The following is a 21686-nucleotide window of genomic DNA, read 5'->3' on the forward strand; positions in this document are numbered from 1 at the left end:
TCAGTTAATAAGTTAGTAAGATTACTAACTAAAGACTAACTAAGGTAAACTAACTAACGTTAATAGCTAATAATTTTTATTTAATTAAAAATTTATTTATTAAAAAATAAGAGTCGCAAATCCCATATTTTTCTTGGATTGACAAGGACCGTAGTCACCCTTCACGGAAGTTACAACGTGAACGAGACTTATGTGCCATATTAATCACTAATATTAATGTGTATAGTTTGGATGGTCCAAAAATATTAGATTTTTAGGCAAAAAACTAGTATATATTAGATATTATCCTAAAAAGATAGAACTAGATGTCATTTAAAAGAAAATACAAGTAATGTTTTAGTTAGTTTTGGAGATTTTATAAAAAGTAAAAAATAAAGAAAAGTGATCGGTGAAATCGTGCGGGCCGGGATCACAGTCTACAGGCAATAGACATCACTTTGAACAGAGAAAAGAAGGAGCAAACTGAGAGCTTTCCAAGCAAGTGTCTTGGGGTTTTACCCCCCTTTTGGAGCCAATGGAACCATCATATTTATGAGTTAAGCATCAGATCACTGAGTTTTTCAAGAGTCCCTCCACCAAGAACTCTTATTCTCAACCTTATCCCCTCCTCTCTAATTCATTATAAATATGAGGCATGGAGAGGCACAAGGGAGCATAAGGAGACCTCGTGAGGCTGGGAGAGAGGTAGAGAGAAGGATACCCCTCCAAGAGATTGAGAGAGAGAGAGAGAGAGAGAGAGAGAGAGAGAGAGAGAGAGAGAGAGAGAAGGATACCCCTCCAAGAGATTGTGAGAGAGAGCTTGAGAGAGAGAGAGAGAAGAGTTACCTCGAGAGGTTGCAAAATTCTCTCCATATCGATCCTCGACTTAACCATTTTCTCTTATGCTCTCCCATCTCAAATTTACTCATCCTTCTTAATCTCTTGAGTCTAGTTGTGGACGAGGGCCTCCAAGTGAAGAATGTCGCATGCGGATGGCAATCCTACAACCAACAAGAGGCTTCTGGCAAAGGCATCACTATTAATCCAACTGTGGTTCCGGTTGTAAGTAATGTATTTCTAAATTGATAGATGCTTGTTTTGATTCTCGCATGAGATACCTTAGGCTCCATACCCCGGAACATTCCCTGGGAGTGCTGGGTCACGACACTTAGATTCGTTTCTCGATGGACTGCTAAAACGTGCTTGGACAACGGGCACATTACAATCGGAAGCTAAAAACCATAATCTTTATAAAGAGGGAGTACAACATACATAATATACAAGTGGTCCATAGTGTGAACACACTAACGATAAAGATGACTAGATAATATCCTTTTTCCTTGGAGTTTGGAATCAACGGGAGTTTTGGATTTTATCAACTAATTATACTAGTCTTGTGTGGCTACCATGGTGGTGAAGATACTTTGTACTGTGAGAGACCATGAGACATTGATGGATTGAGAACACATAACTGTATATATATATTGTTTAGATTTGTTGAATTGTATTTTTCAAAGTGCATTTTGATTCTATTTTTGAGACCTAACAATGTGATTATCAAAATATTCTAAAAATTCTATCATTTATTACCATACCATATGATCCATGTTGTCTCCCCTTGTGAAAAGATGTATAATGCTTACTAGCTTGCAATGTGGGGTTGTTGTGATATCACATTGAAGTTTATATACACAAATTTTGAGAAATTTTATTTGAAAACATTTATTTATTTATTATTGTTACGTACAAAAGGTGATGAGTGTATGCATGTATAAATCATCTGGGTTTAGCTTTCGGAAAACCACCAATTATAGAATTAGAATTTTATTGTATTTCAGTAAAGGAGTCCAAGCCAAAAGTTTGAGTGGCTAGCATACAAAGATATATAAAAATATCAATTATTAATAGGTTAGGTCCTTCAAGGTGGCTAGCTATGTGCAACTCTTCCTCTAGTAAGATTTTGTCAAATAGAGGGAGATGTTCTAATTATGGAGGATAGACTAGATTTTGTGGAAGAATGATGGAGTAAAGAGAATGGCCATCAAAGTGAGTAGGATCATATTGAAGCATATTAATGGCACATCATTATTCAATGTTGGTCCTGGGTAAACTACCATTGTAAGCAATGCCAACTTGATGTGCATGACATTTCTTCAAGAATTTTCTTGGAGAGTCGCACCTTTGTTTAAGTTCAACAACCTTAGATTGATCCTAGATTTTTGTGACATGAGCCAAAGTAGGGATTAGCCTTTAGGCTCTAGTGGTATTGTTAGGAAGTGCTATCAGAAATTCCTTCTCAAATGCTTTTATCAAAGATATGCTCATGGTTTTCCCATGTGGTTTCCTAGTGGGAGAGAACCTCAAGAATTTGGTCATTTGCGATTCCCATTTTCTTAACTAGTGCTATCACCATTTGAGATTGTTCACTGAGAAAGATCAACTTTGGTGAGCATGATTTTATTGTATAGCTTGAAATTGGTTGCTATTTGGGCTCTTTCCTTCTTTTGGCTTAAATTCGATGAGTTATTTGTGTTCGGTGTTTTTGATTGGGTTTGTGACTGCTTTAGCTATTGTCATGGTAAGGCCAAATTGAGCAATTTTTGAAATGGACTAATTCTGTTAGGATCTTCGGTCACACAAGAGTTATGCTATTATTGTGCCTTGGAAGAAACTATTCTTCTTGCGTTTATGAGGTTTGTAAATGTTCAAGAGGCATTCGAGTTTCATTTGGTCTATACAACTAGACAATCCTCTTAGAATGAGATTTCTTCATTGATTCCTTAGGCTTTTTTATTTTAATTGTATAACTAATTGGTAGCTTATGTTGAGATTTCCTAGTAGATGACCAATGGGCTTTATTGGCATAATTGATGCATTTGAGGACCCTAGATCTAGTAATAGCCTTCGTAGTATCCCTATGCTTTATGTAAGACCTTGGGTATCCATCTCAATCTAGCATATTGTCTTTTGTGGTGCTTTCTAGATGTAACATATCCTTTTTTAGTTGGACCAAATCCAAGACAAAGGTGTTCTATAACAGACTCATGAGAAGAAATCCACATGAATTCCCCATTTTTGATTCACATATGGACACATACATTTCTTATACATGTAGACACATGTCAATTAGCATATAAGTCAAATTCCCTACAATTGCAATTGAATGCATCATAAATTCTCCTTCTCCTTTGCATGTGAATGCATTTGAAAAAAAATTATGTAATATTTTAATTTAAATCATAATATAGTATTTTTATTTTAATATTAGTAAATATATAAAGGTTACGTGGGTGAGGGACACTTCAATGGGGCCAATAACCCCCACGATCAACTAACCTCCTGTCACCTCTCCACATCATCCCACCTCCCCCTCATGGCCCTCACCATGCACAACCCCCTATTAGATGCCCCCCCCCCACACCACCCACACACACCCCCCCCTGCCCCCCCTCGGGTGCCTCATGCCTCGGTCCACCCCCAACACATTATGGAGGGAGCAGTCAAAACCTCCCCCTCACAAAAACCCAAACACCCTCCCCTATTTTTAATAAACAAAGCAAATTAACCCCCTCCAAAAAAAAAAAAGTATAAATATACCCCTCGCCACTCTAAAGGTAGAAAAGAGGGAGTTGGCATCACACTTGTGTGTGTGTGTGTGTGTGTGTGTGTGTGTGTGTGTGTGTGTGTGTGTGTGTGTGTGTGTGTGTGTGTGTGTGTGTGTGTGTGTGTGTGTGTGTGTGTGTGTGTGTGTGTGTGTGTGTGTGTGTGTGTGTGTGTGTGTGTGTGTGTGTGTGTGTGTGTGTGTGTGTGTGTGTGTGTGTGTGTGTGTGTGTGTGAAGGCAAGACCAAGGATCGAAAAATCCTAAGTCACTTTCCTAATTTCTATGTTATTTCTTCCCCTTGCACTTAGATGGCCCCATAAAGACATGTTGAGACATGGAACCCTCTTCCATGAATGATCGTAAGATGTAAGCTACTCATAATACTTATGCGATATTTTTCCCCTTAGCATCTTTCTCCAACACTTTTCTAAAATATTTATATAAAGTTACACATTTCAAAAATGATATGTGATTATACTAATCCTATGAAGGTGATTGAAAGTTAATCTATTACAAGTAAGATATAGTCAATACAATCACATTTTATAGTAAACCTTCTATTAGGATATAATTGAAAGTTGCACATTCCAAAAATTGTACATGATTAGACTAATCCCTATGAAGATGTCCAATACTCCTTAGAATAACACATGATTTGTCACCTAGATTTTCTTGATTCCACTTCACAATGGAAGGTTCCAAGTATGACCCACCTTGTTTCTCACTCTCCATGAATCAAGTGTGGCATTGATTTGCTTTGCATTGAGTTGACTTGTGAATGTAGAGGCTCAAATATTGACGCTAGATAAGTTGTCAAGTGGCCTTAGCATCAAATTAGGAAATCAGATTTAAGTTGATTCTTGTGGGCCATGGCTGACACCTTCTATTAAAACAACGTGTTATTCTAAGGAGTATTGGGTGGCATCACTTAGGAATATCTCTTGATGGGACCATTAAATAGTGTCACTAAAAGAACTTCTCAATCAAGCATATTACGTGTGGTATCAAAGCAGAGCATTATGAGTACATGAGTAAACCATTTTGCCTATGTTTATCTAATGATTTGTTTTACAAATTTGAGAAAAAAGGAGCTAAAGAAACCCTAAAGGGATGCTCTAAATACTATGATCTTGATTACAACACCTTTTATAAACATGGATACTAAGTTCCAAGAAAAAAAATACATATTCAAGTAAATCAAGCCACATGAGTTCATAAGGATCTAATGTTGAGACTAATGCTAAAGTCTAGATCAAAAACCTTGAAGATTATTTTGATGCAATGAGAATAAGTATAGCTAACAAGGCTATGATTGTCAAGCTGAAGTTGATAGGTGAGACATGCTTATGGTGGAAACAGTGGTGCTAAGGCAATGCTACCACTAAGACCTTTGTGAGCTAGGAAGATATCAAGAAAGTCGCAATACAAAGATACTTACCACCTTCCTATTATACCATCAAGATGAACGAGTTCTTTTCCTTGCACCAGCTAGGATTAATTCTGGAGGTCTATTATTCCCGATTCATGACACATTAAAAATGTGTGCCACTAATTGATATATAACCTAATAGGTGTCCACCAAGATATGACATGGATTGAATCAACCATTGGATACTCGTCTAGAGTCCCTAAGGCAAGTTGACTTATAAAAGGCACTCTCGTATGAGCCAAATGGAGACCAACGACTATGATGACTCAAAGGACCAAGGAAAGAAGTGTCACAAATGCAATGAGATAGGGCACATTCAAAATAAATGTCTCAATAGTCACTTCCATTGCAATGAGCTAGGGCATATTTAAAATATTGCACTAAGTTGGATCAAGAAGATGAGGAACCAACAACAAAACAGAGCCATACAAGCTTAGCATCTAGCTTTTGTCAAGAATCAAATAATGGTGAGGACCTAGAGCTTGTTGAAATCTTTGAAGATGATTAGAAGTCCTGGGAAGCTCTTTATGAGATGTAATAAGCCCTATACTTGTAATGATCCTCTACTAATGCAATAATAGTTGAATTACAATACATTGCAATAAATTTTTCTTTGAATTCATCAAGTATCTGGAAGATTGAGTGCTTTACACAATCCAAATAGTAGAGTAGAATCATAATGCGTCCTAACCCATAGATCCTTGATGCACTAAGAACTTATCCTAGAGAACAATAACCCCTAGGTTTATCTTGAGATGAGGACATCTCAATTCCTTTAAGGGGAAGATGATGTGATATCCCACCCCTCTCGAATGTGATAAGGGGGTTATAAGGGGGAATTTTTTTCTTTAGAAAAGAAAAATTAAAAACTTTAAAATGTTTAAACAAGCACAAGTTTGATCCCTTTACTTATTTCAATGCTTGGGTACTATTGGTTCATAGTCAAACTGGCCATCGTCCATTGAATTTTTCTCTTCTTGGCAATGCCATTTCCTTCATTTTCAGCCTCTTCTGGTGCTTGTTGATGGCAAGTTTCCCCGGTTGTGCACCAAAAACATGGAGCCCCAAGAGGAACACCAAGGAAAAGGGAATTATCTTGCAAGAAAATCTATCTTGTATTATCAACAAGCTTTGTCACAGAATTGTTCATGTGCTGCACCATAAACAAATGCTCATTTCTGTCATCACCCTATTAAGGCCATAAAAACTGTAATACTTCCACACAATTAAAAATTAGTTGGTTAGTTTGAAAGTTAGTTAGTCAATTAATAAGATAGTAAGGTTACTAACTAAAGACTAACTAAAGACTAACTAAAGACTAACTAAAGTAAAAACTAACTAACACTAATAACTAAAAAAATTTATTTGATCAAAAATATAAAAAAATCGAGAGTCACAATTTGAGATTTTTCCCAGATTGACAAGGCCTGTAGCAAACCTCATGGAAGTTACAATGTGAACGAGAGTTATGAGCCATATTAATCACTAGTGTTAATGTGTGTAGTATGGATGGGCCAAAGATATTAGATTTTGGGCAAAACTAGTATATTTTAGATATTTTAGATATTAGTGATTGTAAAGATCATAAAAAGTAATGGAAATTTCTAGAATAGGATGTCATGTAAAAAAAAGCAAGTAGTTTTTCAAAATTTTTTGGAGATTTAATACAAAAAAGAAGGATTGGCGAAATCCTGTGTGTCACGATCACAGTTTACAAGCAGTAAACAACACTTCGAATAGGGAGAAGAAGGAGTGATTTGGAAGATTTCTAATCAAGTGTTTTGGAGTTTTACTCCCCTTTCGAAGCCAATGGAACTATCAAAATTGTGATTTGAGCATCAAATTGCTGATTTCTAAACAAGTGTTTTGGAGTTTTACTCCCCTTGTGGAACTATCAAAATTGTGATTTGAGCATCAAATTGCTGATTTCTAATCAAGTGTTTTGGAGTTTTACTCCCCTTGTGGAACTATCAAAATTGTGATTTGAGCATCAAATTGCTGATTTTTCCAAGATCCCCTCAATAAAGAGCTCTTCTTCTCAGCCACAATCCTTCTTCCCTTGTTTAGCTATAAATATGAGGCATGGGGAGTAGTTAGGAAAGCACAAGGAGACCCCGAGAGGTTGCAAGATAGAGATAGATAGAGAGAGGTAAAAGGATACCCCTCCAAGAGATTGCGAGAAGGAGCGAGAGAGAGAGAGAGAGAGAGAGAGAGAGAGAGAGAGAGAGAGAGAGAGAGAGAGAGAGAGAGAGAGAGAGAGAGAGAGAGAGAGAGAGAGAGAGAGAATCGCAAGAGGCAGCAAGGGAGAGAGCTAGCTTAATTCCCCCTATCTCCGTTAAGCCATATTCTCTTATGCTCTCCCATCTCAAATTCATCCCTCCTTCTTTATCTCTTGAATCCACTTACAGACGATGGCCCCCAGTGAAAGATCTCTCCAAACATTGAAACTCCCAACACAACCAACGGGACCGCGAACCAAGGACCGCAACTACGGGAAACACATCTCTTATGAATCAGGTGCACTCTGTTGTATTAGGGAAAAGAAATTGGGAGAAAATAACGTTTATATTAATTATCGCAACTTAGTTGAGCATGTTTTGAGATAATGAGCGTACTAGGAAAATTTTGTTCATCGCATTCATCATAGGTGATAAATTAAAATTACACTTAGAAGCCATTAAATTGCATAGAAATTTCATGCTAATATATATATAAATGAAAAGTTTCAAGAATACGCATTAAATTGCAATGAAGACAGATAGATTTTATGCATCCACATCTGTTTGCTTGGTTAAAATAATAGAAAATCCTATTACATCTCACAAAACATAGATTGAACTTGTGATAGAATACGTAGGGTTCCTAGGAAGTTGAAAGAATTTCAAACCCTAAAGTGTTAAAAGTTGAAAGAATTCTTCTCAAGGCCCATCTTGCTTGAAGCTGAAAGAATTAAAAACTTCTTAAGTAACTATATGAATTACACGACAAACCCTAGTTCAAATGAATACGTATGATTTTGTTGTAGGGAAGCTAATGTCCCAAATTGCAATCAACGTTGCAAGGATACCCCTTCCTTCAAAATAATGAGGAAATTAAATTAGGTTATCTCTGGATTTATCAAATGATAACGAGGATAAAGTCGAGGCTAGATTATGCTATTGCATCAAATCGGAATTTCCTCTGGCAGAGAGAACAAATAATTGTTTAGTATATATTATGCACTTTTGCTTGCGTTTGTACTTAGGAACACCTATTTGGAAAAAGAGTCATCTAACAAAGGAATTGATAAGAAGAAAATCTTTCGAATTGGATTCACGTTGAAACACCTAGGAAAGGCGTGTTGAGCACCCCCAGCTAGCTGCCAACCCTATCCAAGTGGGTTTTTTAATAACCACATTGGGAATGTCGACCGAACCCATTGTGAGAGGTCTCTTTGAAGAAATCTATTTGTGGGAGGATACTTGGGTGCATGGGGGCTCTGGCTGTAAATCCCCTGCCCCGGATCCTACTCAGATGGTCTACATGACTCGAGAAGGAATCTCAAGGCCCTGTTACTTGTACAAGGGCGAAAACTTGGAGGAAAATAAGACACATCCTTATGGATTGCGAGAGTCCTCCCATGGATGGGATTTGTATCTCAGTTGAAAATTTAATATAAAGTTTACTTTCAAGGAATTTTTTTAATCCGTTTTCATGTCAGTGCATAAAATTGCATAAAGGAACATATGACTAATGGGTTAATTAAGGAAGCTTCTTGTATGTGTTACCACTAATGTGCCCTTAGGTACGTATAAAACTAAAGCTATCAAGGGAAGTGGGTGGAAAGAACCCTGACGGGTCTATCCTACGGTAGGGTGGTCCTAGAGAACTGGGAGGCTTCTCAACATTCAAATTGCGATGATGTATTGACCTTAGATAATGTATGGTAGAATCCTAGCTCATATTGTTTTAGGGGATCGGAATGGGACTTTACCCTACTAGTAGAGAGCTTGAGCGATGCATCTCTCTTGTTTCCCATTCTCTTTGAACCAAGTGCGATATGAGTCCACCTCGATTTAGATGCTCTGCACAAAGTAGATTGAGGACGCTAGAAGGCTATAGAATGACTTCACCATTAGAAACCCAAGAAGACTTAGGTCAATCCTAATAGGGTTGGCCGATACATTTCATTACGGAGTAGAATCGGGAGTTGCTAAATGACAAACCTTGTGACATTCCATGGGAGTGCCAGGCAGTATCTTTTAGATCAGACTCCCAATGGACTATTAAACGTGTCGCAACCTAGGCACATTATAATTAGTATTAGAGCAAACCAACAAACAACATAAGCAAGATAAGAGTAAATCATGTAAGAATTTCAAAACCTTGATTGACTGTGGAAGTATGCATTCTTTTATTTCTCCTACTTATTTAAGAAATCTAGGAATAACCACAATAGTTGCACCCACTTTACTTGTGGAATTAGCAAATGGGCGTGAAATCACTTGTACTATGGAAAGCCAACAATTGTAAAATTCAGAGTAATGAACTTGGGGGCTCATGAATACTTGGCACATGGATTGGTGAATACCCAATGATGCCCACATTCACTATGGAAGGGGCCAAATTTCCTTTCAAAATTTTGAAGGGGAACTAGTCACAACTCAAGGGGAGGCTGGAAAACCCAAAATCCAATTAGCAAAGGCATGACAGATAGTTAAGGGGATGCAGAAGGGTTTACTCATCTATTTGATCCAGTTGAATAAGATAGAGCAAAGCAAGGAGTCTGAAGAAGAACCTTCATGGCTAAAGGAGTATGTAGATGTGTTCCCTGAGGACTTGATAGAGCTACCACCCCCAAGGGAGATTGATTAAACTCATACCAAGCACTACTCCGGTTGCAAAAAGACCTTACAAAATGTCTATTCCCGAAGCTAATAAATTAAAGGAGCAGCTCAAACAACTTTTAGATCAAGGGTTCATTCGGCCTAGTAGTTCACCATGGGGAGCTTCTATGTTGTTTCAGAAGAAGAAGGATGGAATGCTCAGACTATGCATCAACTCAGAGGGCTGAATCAAGTAACCATCAAGAATAAATATCATATCCCAAGGATAGATGAGTTACTCAATCGCCTACAGTGGCAAAAATATTCTCAAAAGTTGACTTAAGGTCAGGGTATTACCAAATTCGGATCAAGGATGAGGATATTCCAAAGACAGCTTTCAACACCATATATGGTCATTTTGAGTTCACAGTAATGTCCTTTGGATTAACCAATGCTCTAGCTACATTTAATAGGCTAATGCAAGATATCTTTAGACCATACCTTGACAAGTTTGTACTTGTTTTCTTTGATGACACCTTGGTCTACTCCAAGGAAGAAGAAGACCATGAGCCTCAGCTTTAGATTGTCCTTCAAAATCATGAGGATGCACAAGTTTTATGCCAAAAAGAAGAAGTGTGCCTTCCTCAAATGAAAGATAGAGTATCTATGCTTCATTGTATCAGAAGAGGGAATCTCCACAAGTCCTGCAAAGGTTAAAGATATACAAGAATGTCCCCCACCAACCACTATTAAGGAAGTGCATAGCTTTCTTGGTCTAACAAGATGGTATAGAATCTTCATCAAAGATGTAATATTTCCACACAATAAAAGCTAGTTGGTTAGTTCGAAAGTTAGTTAGTCAAATAATAAGTTAGTAAGATTACTAACTAAAGACTAAGGTAAAAACTAACTAACATTAATAATTAAGGATTTTTATTTAATTAAAAATATATGTTAACATTTTTGAGAGTCGTAAATGTGATATTTTTCTCGGATTGACAAGGACCGTAGCCACCCTTCACATAAGTTACAATGTGAACAAGACTTATGAGCTATATTAATTACTAGTATTAATGTGTATAGTTTGGATGGTCCAAAAATATTGGATTTTAGGCAAAACTAGTATATTTTAGATATTTTAGATATTATCCAAAAAAAGATATGGAGTTTTCTAGAACTGGATGTCATTTAAAAGAAAAGACAAGTGATGTTTTAGTTTTGGAGATTTTATCAAAAGAAAAAAAATAAAGAGAGGATTTGCAAAATCGAGCGCGCCGCGATCGCAGTCTACAAACAGAAAACAACACTTCGAACAGAGAAAATAAGGAGTGAACTAAGAGCTTTCTAATCAAGTGTCTTGGAGTTTTACCCCCCTTTCGGAGCCAATGGAAACATTAGATTTATGATCTGAGCATTAGATCACTGATCTTTCCAAGATCCCCCTCCACAAAGAGCTCCACTTCTCAGCCACAAGCCCTCTTCTCTAATTCACTATAAATATGAGGCATGGAGAGGCACAAGAGAGCATAAGGAGACCCCGAGAGGCTGTGAGAGAGAGGTAGAGAGAAGGATACCCCTCCAAGAGATTGTGAGAGAAAGATTGAGAAAGAGAGAAAGAGAGAAGAGTCACCCCGAGGGGCTGCAAGGGAGAGAGTTAGCTCAATTCCCTCTATTTCGATCCTTGACTTACCCATCTTCTCTTACACTCTCCCATCTTGAATCTATTATGCCTTCTTAATCTCTTGAATCTACTTGTGGACGATGGCCTCCAAGAGAAGAATGTTGCATGCGTCCAACTGCGGTTCCGGTCGTAAGTAATGTAATTTCAAATTGACATATGCTTGCTTTGATTCTCGTATGAGATACGTTAGGCCCCATACTATGATGCACGAGTATAGGTCATCGGAAAGGATAAATTTCATCTCGCCTACTCGGAAGATGGAGTTTGTGAAGTGCATATATCAAGGGAAGTTAATTGCACCTAGTTACGTATGGCTTATTTGTTGGTAGAGCAATTACAAGGAAGAATTAGTCAAGGGTTATGAATGGCATAGTCGTCAAAAGAACAACATTAAAAGATTGTGCATACAAGTGCTAGATTAAAGCATAGCCATGGGTTGCAAATAGCATAATTACTAAAAGAATATGACATTGAGAATCATGAATAGAAAGTACTAGTTTAAAGTTTAAATACTTCAAAAATACTTAGCCTAAGAGCTCAAACATTAAGAAGAACTAGATTCTAGCTCAATGTAAGGCCTGTTGGAGTCTAATTACTTGAGATCATCTCGCACTTATCTTATCAAGTATTTACATGTTATGCCTATAACATGTTTGATATATGAGGATAATTTTCTAGTTGCCTTATGACTTGACTAAGAGCTAGTACAAGAAATTAATCATAAGGGTTAAAACTAAGATGTCTTGAGATCCGTCGGATAACGACAACTTTTGCTAATCCAAATTCAGGGTTGGGTTATCAATCAAGGTAAGTGACCTATAGAACTTACATCATGAATAGTGTTTGAACCCTTAACATATGCCCTAGTCGAAGGAAGGAAGTGTTAAGAAATGTTTTTGCATAGTATTGCTCTTAGATCCCAAGCAGGAGAGCAAATATACGATGGAAATGTTATATCGTCTATTGTTACATTGTTTGGGAAGAATGCAATTGGTTTTGTTGGTTGATTGAACAACATCCTAAATGCTTTTACATTCAACTGGTTGTTAGTTGTTGTTTGGATGATTGTTCCAAGTACTTGTGATTTTTGCTAAATGCATGGCAAGGGTCTATGATGACAAGTTTCCATGGGGATAAAGGAATGTTTTCCTAGAAAATGATATTAGGACTGGATGCCTTGTTTGTGCTTAATTCTTAAAGGACTTAATTAAGGAAGGATATTTTGCATGGGTGGATCATCTCCATGATCGCACCGCGGATTAACCCAAAGAGGGCAATGCTTGATTCATGGGCCGAAGGTCGAGTGGTGAAAAGACCAACCATTGGAATGATGTTTCACTCCTAGACAGCTTGCAGGTCAGGTGGAGCTCTGGACACCCCTTGCTAGGTCTAGAATGGAGTTGAAGACCTCCGTGGCCCCCAACATGTGGCATGTTGGGAGATCCTATTCTAGATAAAGGATTGAGTTTGTGGTGCCATGTGATTTGGACCAGTTACTTCTGCAGGGCAGAAGGGATACTTTTGTTGGATAGAAGTGATACATAATTTCTCCTGTATGGGCGGGTGACAAAGATTAACTTGAAGAAAGTTAATGAACTTGTTTGAACTTGTTTGTCAATAGATTGCTTTACTTTGTTTTTGTGTCTGTGATGTAAGTTATGCGAATGAACCCTGTTCCCTAAAAGGCTTAATTAATGAAGTTGATTTTAAGTGTCGCACATAAATGTGGTAAGACCTAATTAGAAAACTAAAGCTATCAAGGGAAGTAGGTGGGCAAACCCCCGATGAGTCTGTCCTACTATAAGGTGGTCCTAGAGAACTGGGAGGCTTCTCACAAGGTTTTACCGATGTCCAACGACCCTTAGGAATTGTTAGATTAGAACCCTGATTCATGCCGTTTTAGGGGACCGGAATGGGACTATGCCCTACGGGCAGAGAGGTTGAGGAGTGAATCCCTCTTGTTTCCCATTCTCTTTGAACCAAGTGTGTCATGGGTCTGCTTTGGCTTGGGTATCTTTGCGTAAAGTAGGATGTCCAAGATCTGACGTTAGAATGCTGCTAGGAGACCTTGGCCACTAGGAGCCCAAATTTCAAATCGATCCTAGTGGGTTCGGCCGTGAACATTCCGTTGCGAGGCGGATTCAGGAAACCCTAGGTGACAAAACCTGGAATATTCCATGGGAGTTTCGGGTAGCGTCGCTTAGATTCGTTTCTCAATAGACTACTAAAAGCGAGCCTAGATAGCCGATGGGTGGGCACCTCACAAAAGATTACGCCTTAGTTGCAATACCCCTCATAGATCTACTAAAGAAGCAAGTTTCTATAGTGTGGACACCCCACTGAACAAGCAAGCTTCAACCAACTCAAACATAGCTTACTAACAACACCAATTCTAAAGCTCCCAAACTTGAGCAAGGATTTTGAAGTTGTTACAGATGCCAACTCGCTTGCACTAGGCTGTGTACTAATGCAAGAAGGTCATCCCATGGCATATTCCTTAAGGAAGTTAAAAACCCATGAGAAAAATTATGCTACTCATGACTTGGAACTGCTGGCTATCATTCATGCCCTCAAACTCTGGAGGCACTACTTGCTTGGCAACAAATTCTCCTTGGTCACGGACCATAAGAGCCTCAAATGGATCTTCTTCCAGGCTGGCCTCAACATGAGGCAACACTGCTGGATCGAGGTGCTATAAGAGTATGAATTTGAAATCAGATATACACCTAGCAAGGAAAATGTGGTCCCTAATGCCTTAACTCGTAAAGTGTTCCTCAACTCTCTCATTATGGAGGAACATTCCACGACTGGATTACTAGCCACCATGATGTCAATGCCAGGCAACCCTATCCTTCAATTGGCTAGGGAGGACTCTAAACATGACCCACAATATCAAAAAATGATAAAGGAGATCCTAGAAAGGGACCAAAGTCCCAAAATCAAAGTTAAATACCAAGAGTACTCTATCTATGAAGGCCTAGTCTACTTTAGGACAAGACTAGGTATTCCTTCGAGCCAAAGGCTTAAACAACATATACTCTTGGAAGCACATGATTCCCCTTTCTTTGGTCATCCAGGATATTCCAAGACCCTCAACATGGTCAGGAAGAGCTATCATTGGGAAAGACTTAAGGGATATGTACTTAAATATGTCACAGAATGTTTGTCTTGCCAACGCATCAAGGCAGAACATGTCAAGATGCCTGGAAAGCTACAACCCCTTGACATCCCTCAGAGGAAGTGGGAATTTATCAGCATAGACTTTGTTGTTGGGTTACCTCTAGTTCTATGTGGATACAACTCAATTATGGTTGTAGTAGATATGCTCACCAAGGTTGCACATCTCATCCCAGTAAAGACAAATTATAAGACTTCAGATATTTCCAGAGTGTTCATTAAGGAGATATTCGGACTCCATGGTCTACCCAAAAGGATCAGCGGCCTATCATCCTCAAACTGATGACCAAATAGAAAGGGTCAATCAAGTGATTGAAGATATGCTTAGAGCATATTGTCGTCAAGAACCCAAGAAGTGGATACAATATCTACCCTTGGTGGAGTTCGCCTACAATGCTTCCTTCTAGCAAAGCAATCAAATGACACCTTTCCAAGCATTGTATGGGCATGATTGCCATTCTTCATTAAATTTCTCGGACCCTAATTTAAGGGTATAGGCTTCAAAGAAGATGCTAGAAGAAATGGATGAACATGTTAAGGACATTAGGCAAGACATCAAAGCCACCAAGGATAGGCAAAAGGCTTATGCAGATTTGAACAGGCAAGAGTAGCTCTTCAAGGAGAGGGATATGGTTTTCATTTGTGTACGACCCAAAAAGAGTTCCTTATCCTTGGGAGAGTTTAAAAAGCTTAGCCCAAGGTATTACAACCATTATAGGATCTTCAAAAGCCTAGGACCTAATGCTTACAAACTTCAACTCCTTGAAAAAGTAACACAACGTATTTCATGTTAGTCTACTAAAGAAATATGTGCCTAATCCTAGCCTTGTACTGAGTGATGAACAAATTGTAATGCCTAGCCAAGGAGTCCTTGAGCTACAACCAAATAAAATCCTCGATACTAGGGAGAGAAAATTAAGAAGCAGAAGCCTTAGAGAATACATTGTCCAGTGGAAGGGTTATCCTAAAGAAGATGCTACATGGATAGATGAGGATGCTCCTCATCAACAATACCCACGGTTTCTCTTGAGATGAGGATATCTCGATTTCTCTAAGGGAAGTAGGATGTAATACTTCCACACAATTAAAAATTAGTTGGTTAGTTCGAAAGTTAGTTAGTCAATTAATAGGTTAGTAAGTTTACTAATTAAAGACTAACTTAAGTAAAAACTAGCTAACATTAATAACTAACAATTTTTATAAAAACTAGCTAACATTAATAACTAACAATTTTTATTTAATTAAAAATATTAAAAAATTGAGAGTCATAATCCGACATTTTTTCCAGATTAACAAGGATTGTAGCCACCCTTCACGAAAGTTATAACGTGAACGAGAGTTATGAGCCATATTAATCACTAGTGTTAATGTATATAGTATGGATGATCCAAAAATATTAGATTTTGGGCAAAATTGGCATATTTTAGATATTACTTATAGTGAATATTCTAAAAAGCTATGGAGATCTCTAGAACATGATGTCATGTAAAAAAGGCAAGTGGTTTTTTCAGCTTGTTTTGGAGATTTAATACAAAAAGAAGAAGGATTGGCGAAATCATGCGCGTCGCGATTGCAGTTTACAGGTAGTAAACAACACTTTGAATAGGGAGAAGAAGGAGTGATCTGGAAGATTTCTTGGCAAGTGTACTTGGAGTTTTACCACCCTTTCAGAGCCAATGAAACTATCAAAATTGTGATTTGAACATCAGATTGTTGATTTTTCCAAGATCCCCTCCATAAGAGCTCTTCTTCTCACCCACAATCCTTTTTCTCTTGTTTAGCTATAAATATGAGGCATGGGGAGTAGTTAGGAAAGCACAAGGAGACCCCAAGAGGTTGCAAGAGAGAGGTAGAGAGAGGGAGGTAAAATGATACCCCTCCTAGAGATTGCGAGAAGGAGCTTAAGAGAGAGAGAGAGAGAGAGAGAGAGAGAGAGAGAGAGAGAGAGAGAGAGAGAGAGAGAGAGAGAGAACCCCGAGAGGCTGCGAGAGAGTGAGTTAGCTCGATTCCCCCTATCTCGGTCTTTTAGTGAGGCATCTTCTCTTACGCTCTCCCATCTCAAATCCATTTATCCTTCTTTATCTCTCGAATCCACTTACAGACGATGACCCCTAAGCGAAGATCTCTCCAAACATTGAAACTCCCACCATAACCAACAACGGGACCGTGAACCAAGGGACTGCAACTACGGGAAACACATCTCTTATGAATCGGGTGCATCTCGTTGTATTAGGGAAAATAAATTGGATGAAAAGAATGTTTACATTAATTATCACAACTTAATTGAGCATGTTTTGAGATAATGAGCGTAGTAGGAAAATTTTGTTCATCGCATTCATTTTAGGTGATCAATTAAAATTGCACTTAGAAGCCGTTAAATTGCATATAAATTGCATAGAAATTTCATGCTAATATATATATATGAAAAGTTTCAAGAATACACATTAAACTGCAATGAAGTCAGATAGATTTTATGCATCCACATCTGTTTGCTTGGTTGAAATAATAGGAAATCTTACATAGATTGAACTTGTAATAGAATACGTAGGGTTCCTAAGAAGTTGAAAGAATTTCAAACCGATATGAATTACGCGACAAACCCTAGTTCAAATGAATACGTATGATTTTGTTGTAGGGAAGCCAATGTCCCAAATTGCAATCAACATTTCAAGGATACCCCTTCATTCAAAAGAATGAAGAAATTAAATTAGGTTATCTCTGGATTTATCAGATGATAACGAGGATAAAGCTGAGGTTAGATTATGCTATCGCACCAAATTGGAATTTCCTTCGACAAAGAGAACAAATAATTGTCTAGTATATATTATGCACTTTTGCTTGTGTTTGTACTTAGGAATACCTGTTTGGAAAAGGAGTCATCTAACAAAGGAATTGATAAGAATAAAATACTTCAAATTGGATTCAAGTTGAAACACGTATGGGAAAGGCGTGTTGAGCACCCACAGCTACCCGCCGCCAACCCTATCCAAGGGTTTTTTTTAATAACCACATTGGGAATGTGGACCGAACCCGTCGTGAGAGGTCTCTTCGTAGAAACATCTATTCGTAGGAGGATGCTCGGGTTCCAGGGGGCTCTGGCTATAAATCCCTTGCCTCTTGATCCTACTCAGATGGTCTACGTGACTTGGGAGGGAATCTTGAGGCCTTGTTACTAGTGCAAGGGCGGAAACTTCGAGAAAAATAAGACGCATCCTTACGGATTGCGGGAATCATCCCGTGGATGGGATTTGTATCTTAGTTGAAATTTTAATATAAAGTTTACTTTCAAGGAATATATATGATTTGTTTTCGTATCAATGCATAAAAATATGTAAATAAACATGTGACTAACGGGTTAATTAAGGAAGTTGCTTGTATATGTTACCAATAATGTGCCCTTAGTTAAGTATAAAACTAAAGCTATCAAGGGAAGCAGATGGGTGGAACCCCTGACAGGTCCGTCCTATATGCTAGGGTGGTCCTAGAGAACTAGGAGGCTTTTCAACATTCAAATTGCGATGACATATTGACCTTAAATAATATAGGGTAGCACCCTAGCTCATATCATTTTAGGGTACCGAAATGGGACTTTACCCTACGGGTAGAGAGGTCGAGCAATGCATCCCTCTCATTTCCCATTCTCTTTGAACCAAGTGCGATATGAGCCTACCTCGGTTTAGATGCTCTGTGCAAAGTAGATCGACACTAGAAGGCTATAGAATGACTTGACCATTAGAAACCTAGGAAGACTCAGGTCGATCCTGACAGGGTTGCCCAATATGTTTCGTTGTTGCAGAGTAGACTTGGGAGTCGCTAATCGACAAACCCTGTGACATTCCGTGAGAGTGTCAGGTGCGACATCTTTTAGATCAGACTCTACTAAAACATGTCGTGACCTGGGCACATTACAAAAACCTTTACATTTTAAGGCTATTAGCATTGGTTTTTGAATGTCATAATGCTACACAAAGAGAGAGAGAGAGAGAGAGAGAGAGAGAGAGAGAGAGAGAGAGAGAGAGAGAGAGAGAGAGAGAGAGAGAGAGAGAGAGAGAGAGAGAGAGAGAGAGAGAGAGAGAGAGAGGAGAAGAAATAAAGAGAGAGAAGAAGGATAGGAAAAAAGGATAAAAAAGGGGGTAAGAGGAGAGATTGAGAGAAATAGAGGGAGATAGAGGGATTGAGAGAGGCAAAGGAAATGAGGAAAATTGAGGAAGTTGGGCACAATTGCCACGCAAAAATGAGCCCTTGATTCCAAACTTCATCAAGTCGAAGGAGGTATCAAGACTCAAAAGTGTACAAGAAGAAAAACAACCTCAAACCTTGAAGCTTAATAAGCACAAGTATTATTGAGGCTCAAGAAAGGGCAAAGGATCTTAGGATGCATAATGGCTTCCAAGGGAAACACCTCAAATACAAATCACTCGATTGTGATGACTACGATGCCCATTCCACCTATGTTATGAGCCTTCTAGTTGCCTTTGTACAAAGTTCAATTAAATGATGATACCAATAACTAATTAATAACATGGCCTAGAAATGCTTATCATTAAATTGTGAAGTTTTATTGCATGGCTTAACCATGAAAGGAATTATACTAGGTATAGGTACTAGGAAAATTAAACATGGACTCATAAATGCTAGGATAAATTGTATGTAAGCTAAAAGGTAAAGTGAATACATTTTTATTGACTTATTATTAGGTACTATTTGTTTAGGAAATAATTTCCTTAAATATTCTTGAAAGGGAAAGCCTAACAAAGAGGACCTTCCTTGGGAGGATTAGACATAAAGACTAGATTTCTCAATCATTAAGTTATTACTTAAACATTGCATGAATTGACTAGGACTCTAGTGATCCCTAGATCAAATTAGATGCAAATATAAGATAACTCATTACATCATAAGAAAGAGACTACGCAAGACTAAGGTTACACATTTCTAAGGAAAAATAATTGTGTGATACAAAGAGGCTCTCAAAATGATTTATCTTGACTTGTAATCTAAGCATAATTAGGATTGCTATTTATGTGTTGATTCCCAAGTCATAGCACTCTTTGGAGGATTATATTGGCATATTTATTGACCCCCCTATGGGATACCCAAGGCATTGTTTGAATGGAAATTTTTCCTTGAAAAGATGTTGTTCTTGTTAAGGAAAAATATTACTTTTATTAGCTTAAAGTAGATAGTTTGCATTTCTTTTGATTGAAATTGGGGAACTCCTTGAGGGGAATATTCTACTCATTCTGAGGATTATTGGACGAGTGGTTAAGGCATGGGTAGATCACCTCCATGATCAAACCATAGAAATAGACGTTGATAAAGGCAAGGAACCTAAAAGTGAAATGTTTGCTACATTGGCTAAGGGTCGAGTGGTGTGAAGGCCACCATGGAACATTGGTTTGCTCCTATGGTGGCAACTTGTGGGTTAGGGAAGCTCTAGACAGCCCAAACTATGGAGATGAAAAACCTCTATGGCCTAATGTCTTTTGACACCCCTATTTTAGATGAAGAGTGGATTATTGATTGTCCATGGGATTTGGACATGGGTATCTAGGTGCTTTCAGTACCAATCTTGGTGTAAGGGATGGAATGTCGAAATGACATTGCACCTTAGAGAAGTTGTGGACAATTACATTGTTATTAGTGTCATCTAAAGAGTAGAGTGTGAATGAGACAAGGCGGGACCAAGAGGGGACACTCTCACTTTGCCGGCTAGTGGACGTGTAGAGTGGAAGTGGATTGAGGCTAGTGGACTAAGGTTGGGGGTGAGGTTGGATAGAAGGGGTGGACTTGGCATCCTTGTTTGGTTCATTCAATTTGTTGGGTAGGGCTAGGAACTAGGAGCAGGAGACTGTCATGGAGGTGGCCTGGAGTTTTCACTTAACCTTTTCATAGAAATCGAGCCCCTTCTTATTGTAATCCTACTAGAGCTCCTCAATGGTCTCCAAGCTGAGTGGGGTTGTACCATATGGGTGCTCTACTCTCATTGCATGTGTGAATGAGAGCGGAATTTTGGTGCCGGAAAGTGCTTAAAAATAGCTAAAAATTATGAATACCAAGGGAAAAATATTCACCGTCAAAGGCGGCGGCTCAATCTAGGACGATTTTAAGCACCAAAGTGCTTTAAAGGTGCCCGAGCGACACTTGTTGATTTTTCATAATTTTTCAGACAGTCGTGCGGGTTGACACGAGCTATTGGACCAAAGTTTGGCCAAATGGTCATGAACTTTGGGGGGGCATGTAGCATTTGAATGTGGCATCAAATCATGGCATTTTTGAGGAGGCAAAAAACGTGGAAGAAGAGGGCGCCATGAGGCGCCGAAAAATGCGCTTGATGGAGATAGAGGCATCATGCAACCTCAATACAACCCATCACAATGATCATGGCCCTTGCTTCCCCTCTGTATACTGTCATTTCGTCGCCCTTCGCTTGCGCAATGATGGTCTCTTTGAAGATCTCTGATTCTAGTCTTTCTCTCTCCTCCCTCTCTCTCCTCTAAGAGGGAGTTCATGTGGGAAGAAGAAGGAAGAAGAAAGAATGATGGAGGCTTGTCCGGCATGGATCGGATTGCTCCACGGGCTGGAAATGGTGACCTGTGATCGTCATGAGCATGAAGTGCTGCTGATTTTCAGATTTGCAGCCATGGACATGAAACCCAAAACACGCAAATAAGCGGTAATTCAATTTTTTCAAAGGAAATTTGAGATTTTATGGCTTTTGATTGATAAAATGTTGTTTGTGTGGGCTAAAAATTGTTTATATTGCTGTTTTCCATGAGTACTTGCTGATCATAATCAGAAAATCAGAAAAATATGCATCTTGTGGTTCAGAATAATACACTAAAACACGTAAAATATGGAAAATCAAGGGAAAATGATATTTTTGGGCATAAAAATGGGAAAATGAATAGGAACACCAACTAAATTTTCATTTTGCTGCAAGAAGGAACTAAGGGCCACAGCCCATAACCTATTTTGAATTTTTAGTAATAAAATAATGCAGAAAATCAGGG

Source organism: Lygodium microphyllum, chromosome 19, assembly GCF_053477565.2.
Source record: "Lygodium microphyllum isolate KBCC chromosome 19, Lygodium_microphyllum_v1.1.10, whole genome shotgun sequence".
Taxonomy (NCBI): Eukaryota; Viridiplantae; Streptophyta; class Polypodiopsida; order Schizaeales; family Lygodiaceae; genus Lygodium; species Lygodium microphyllum.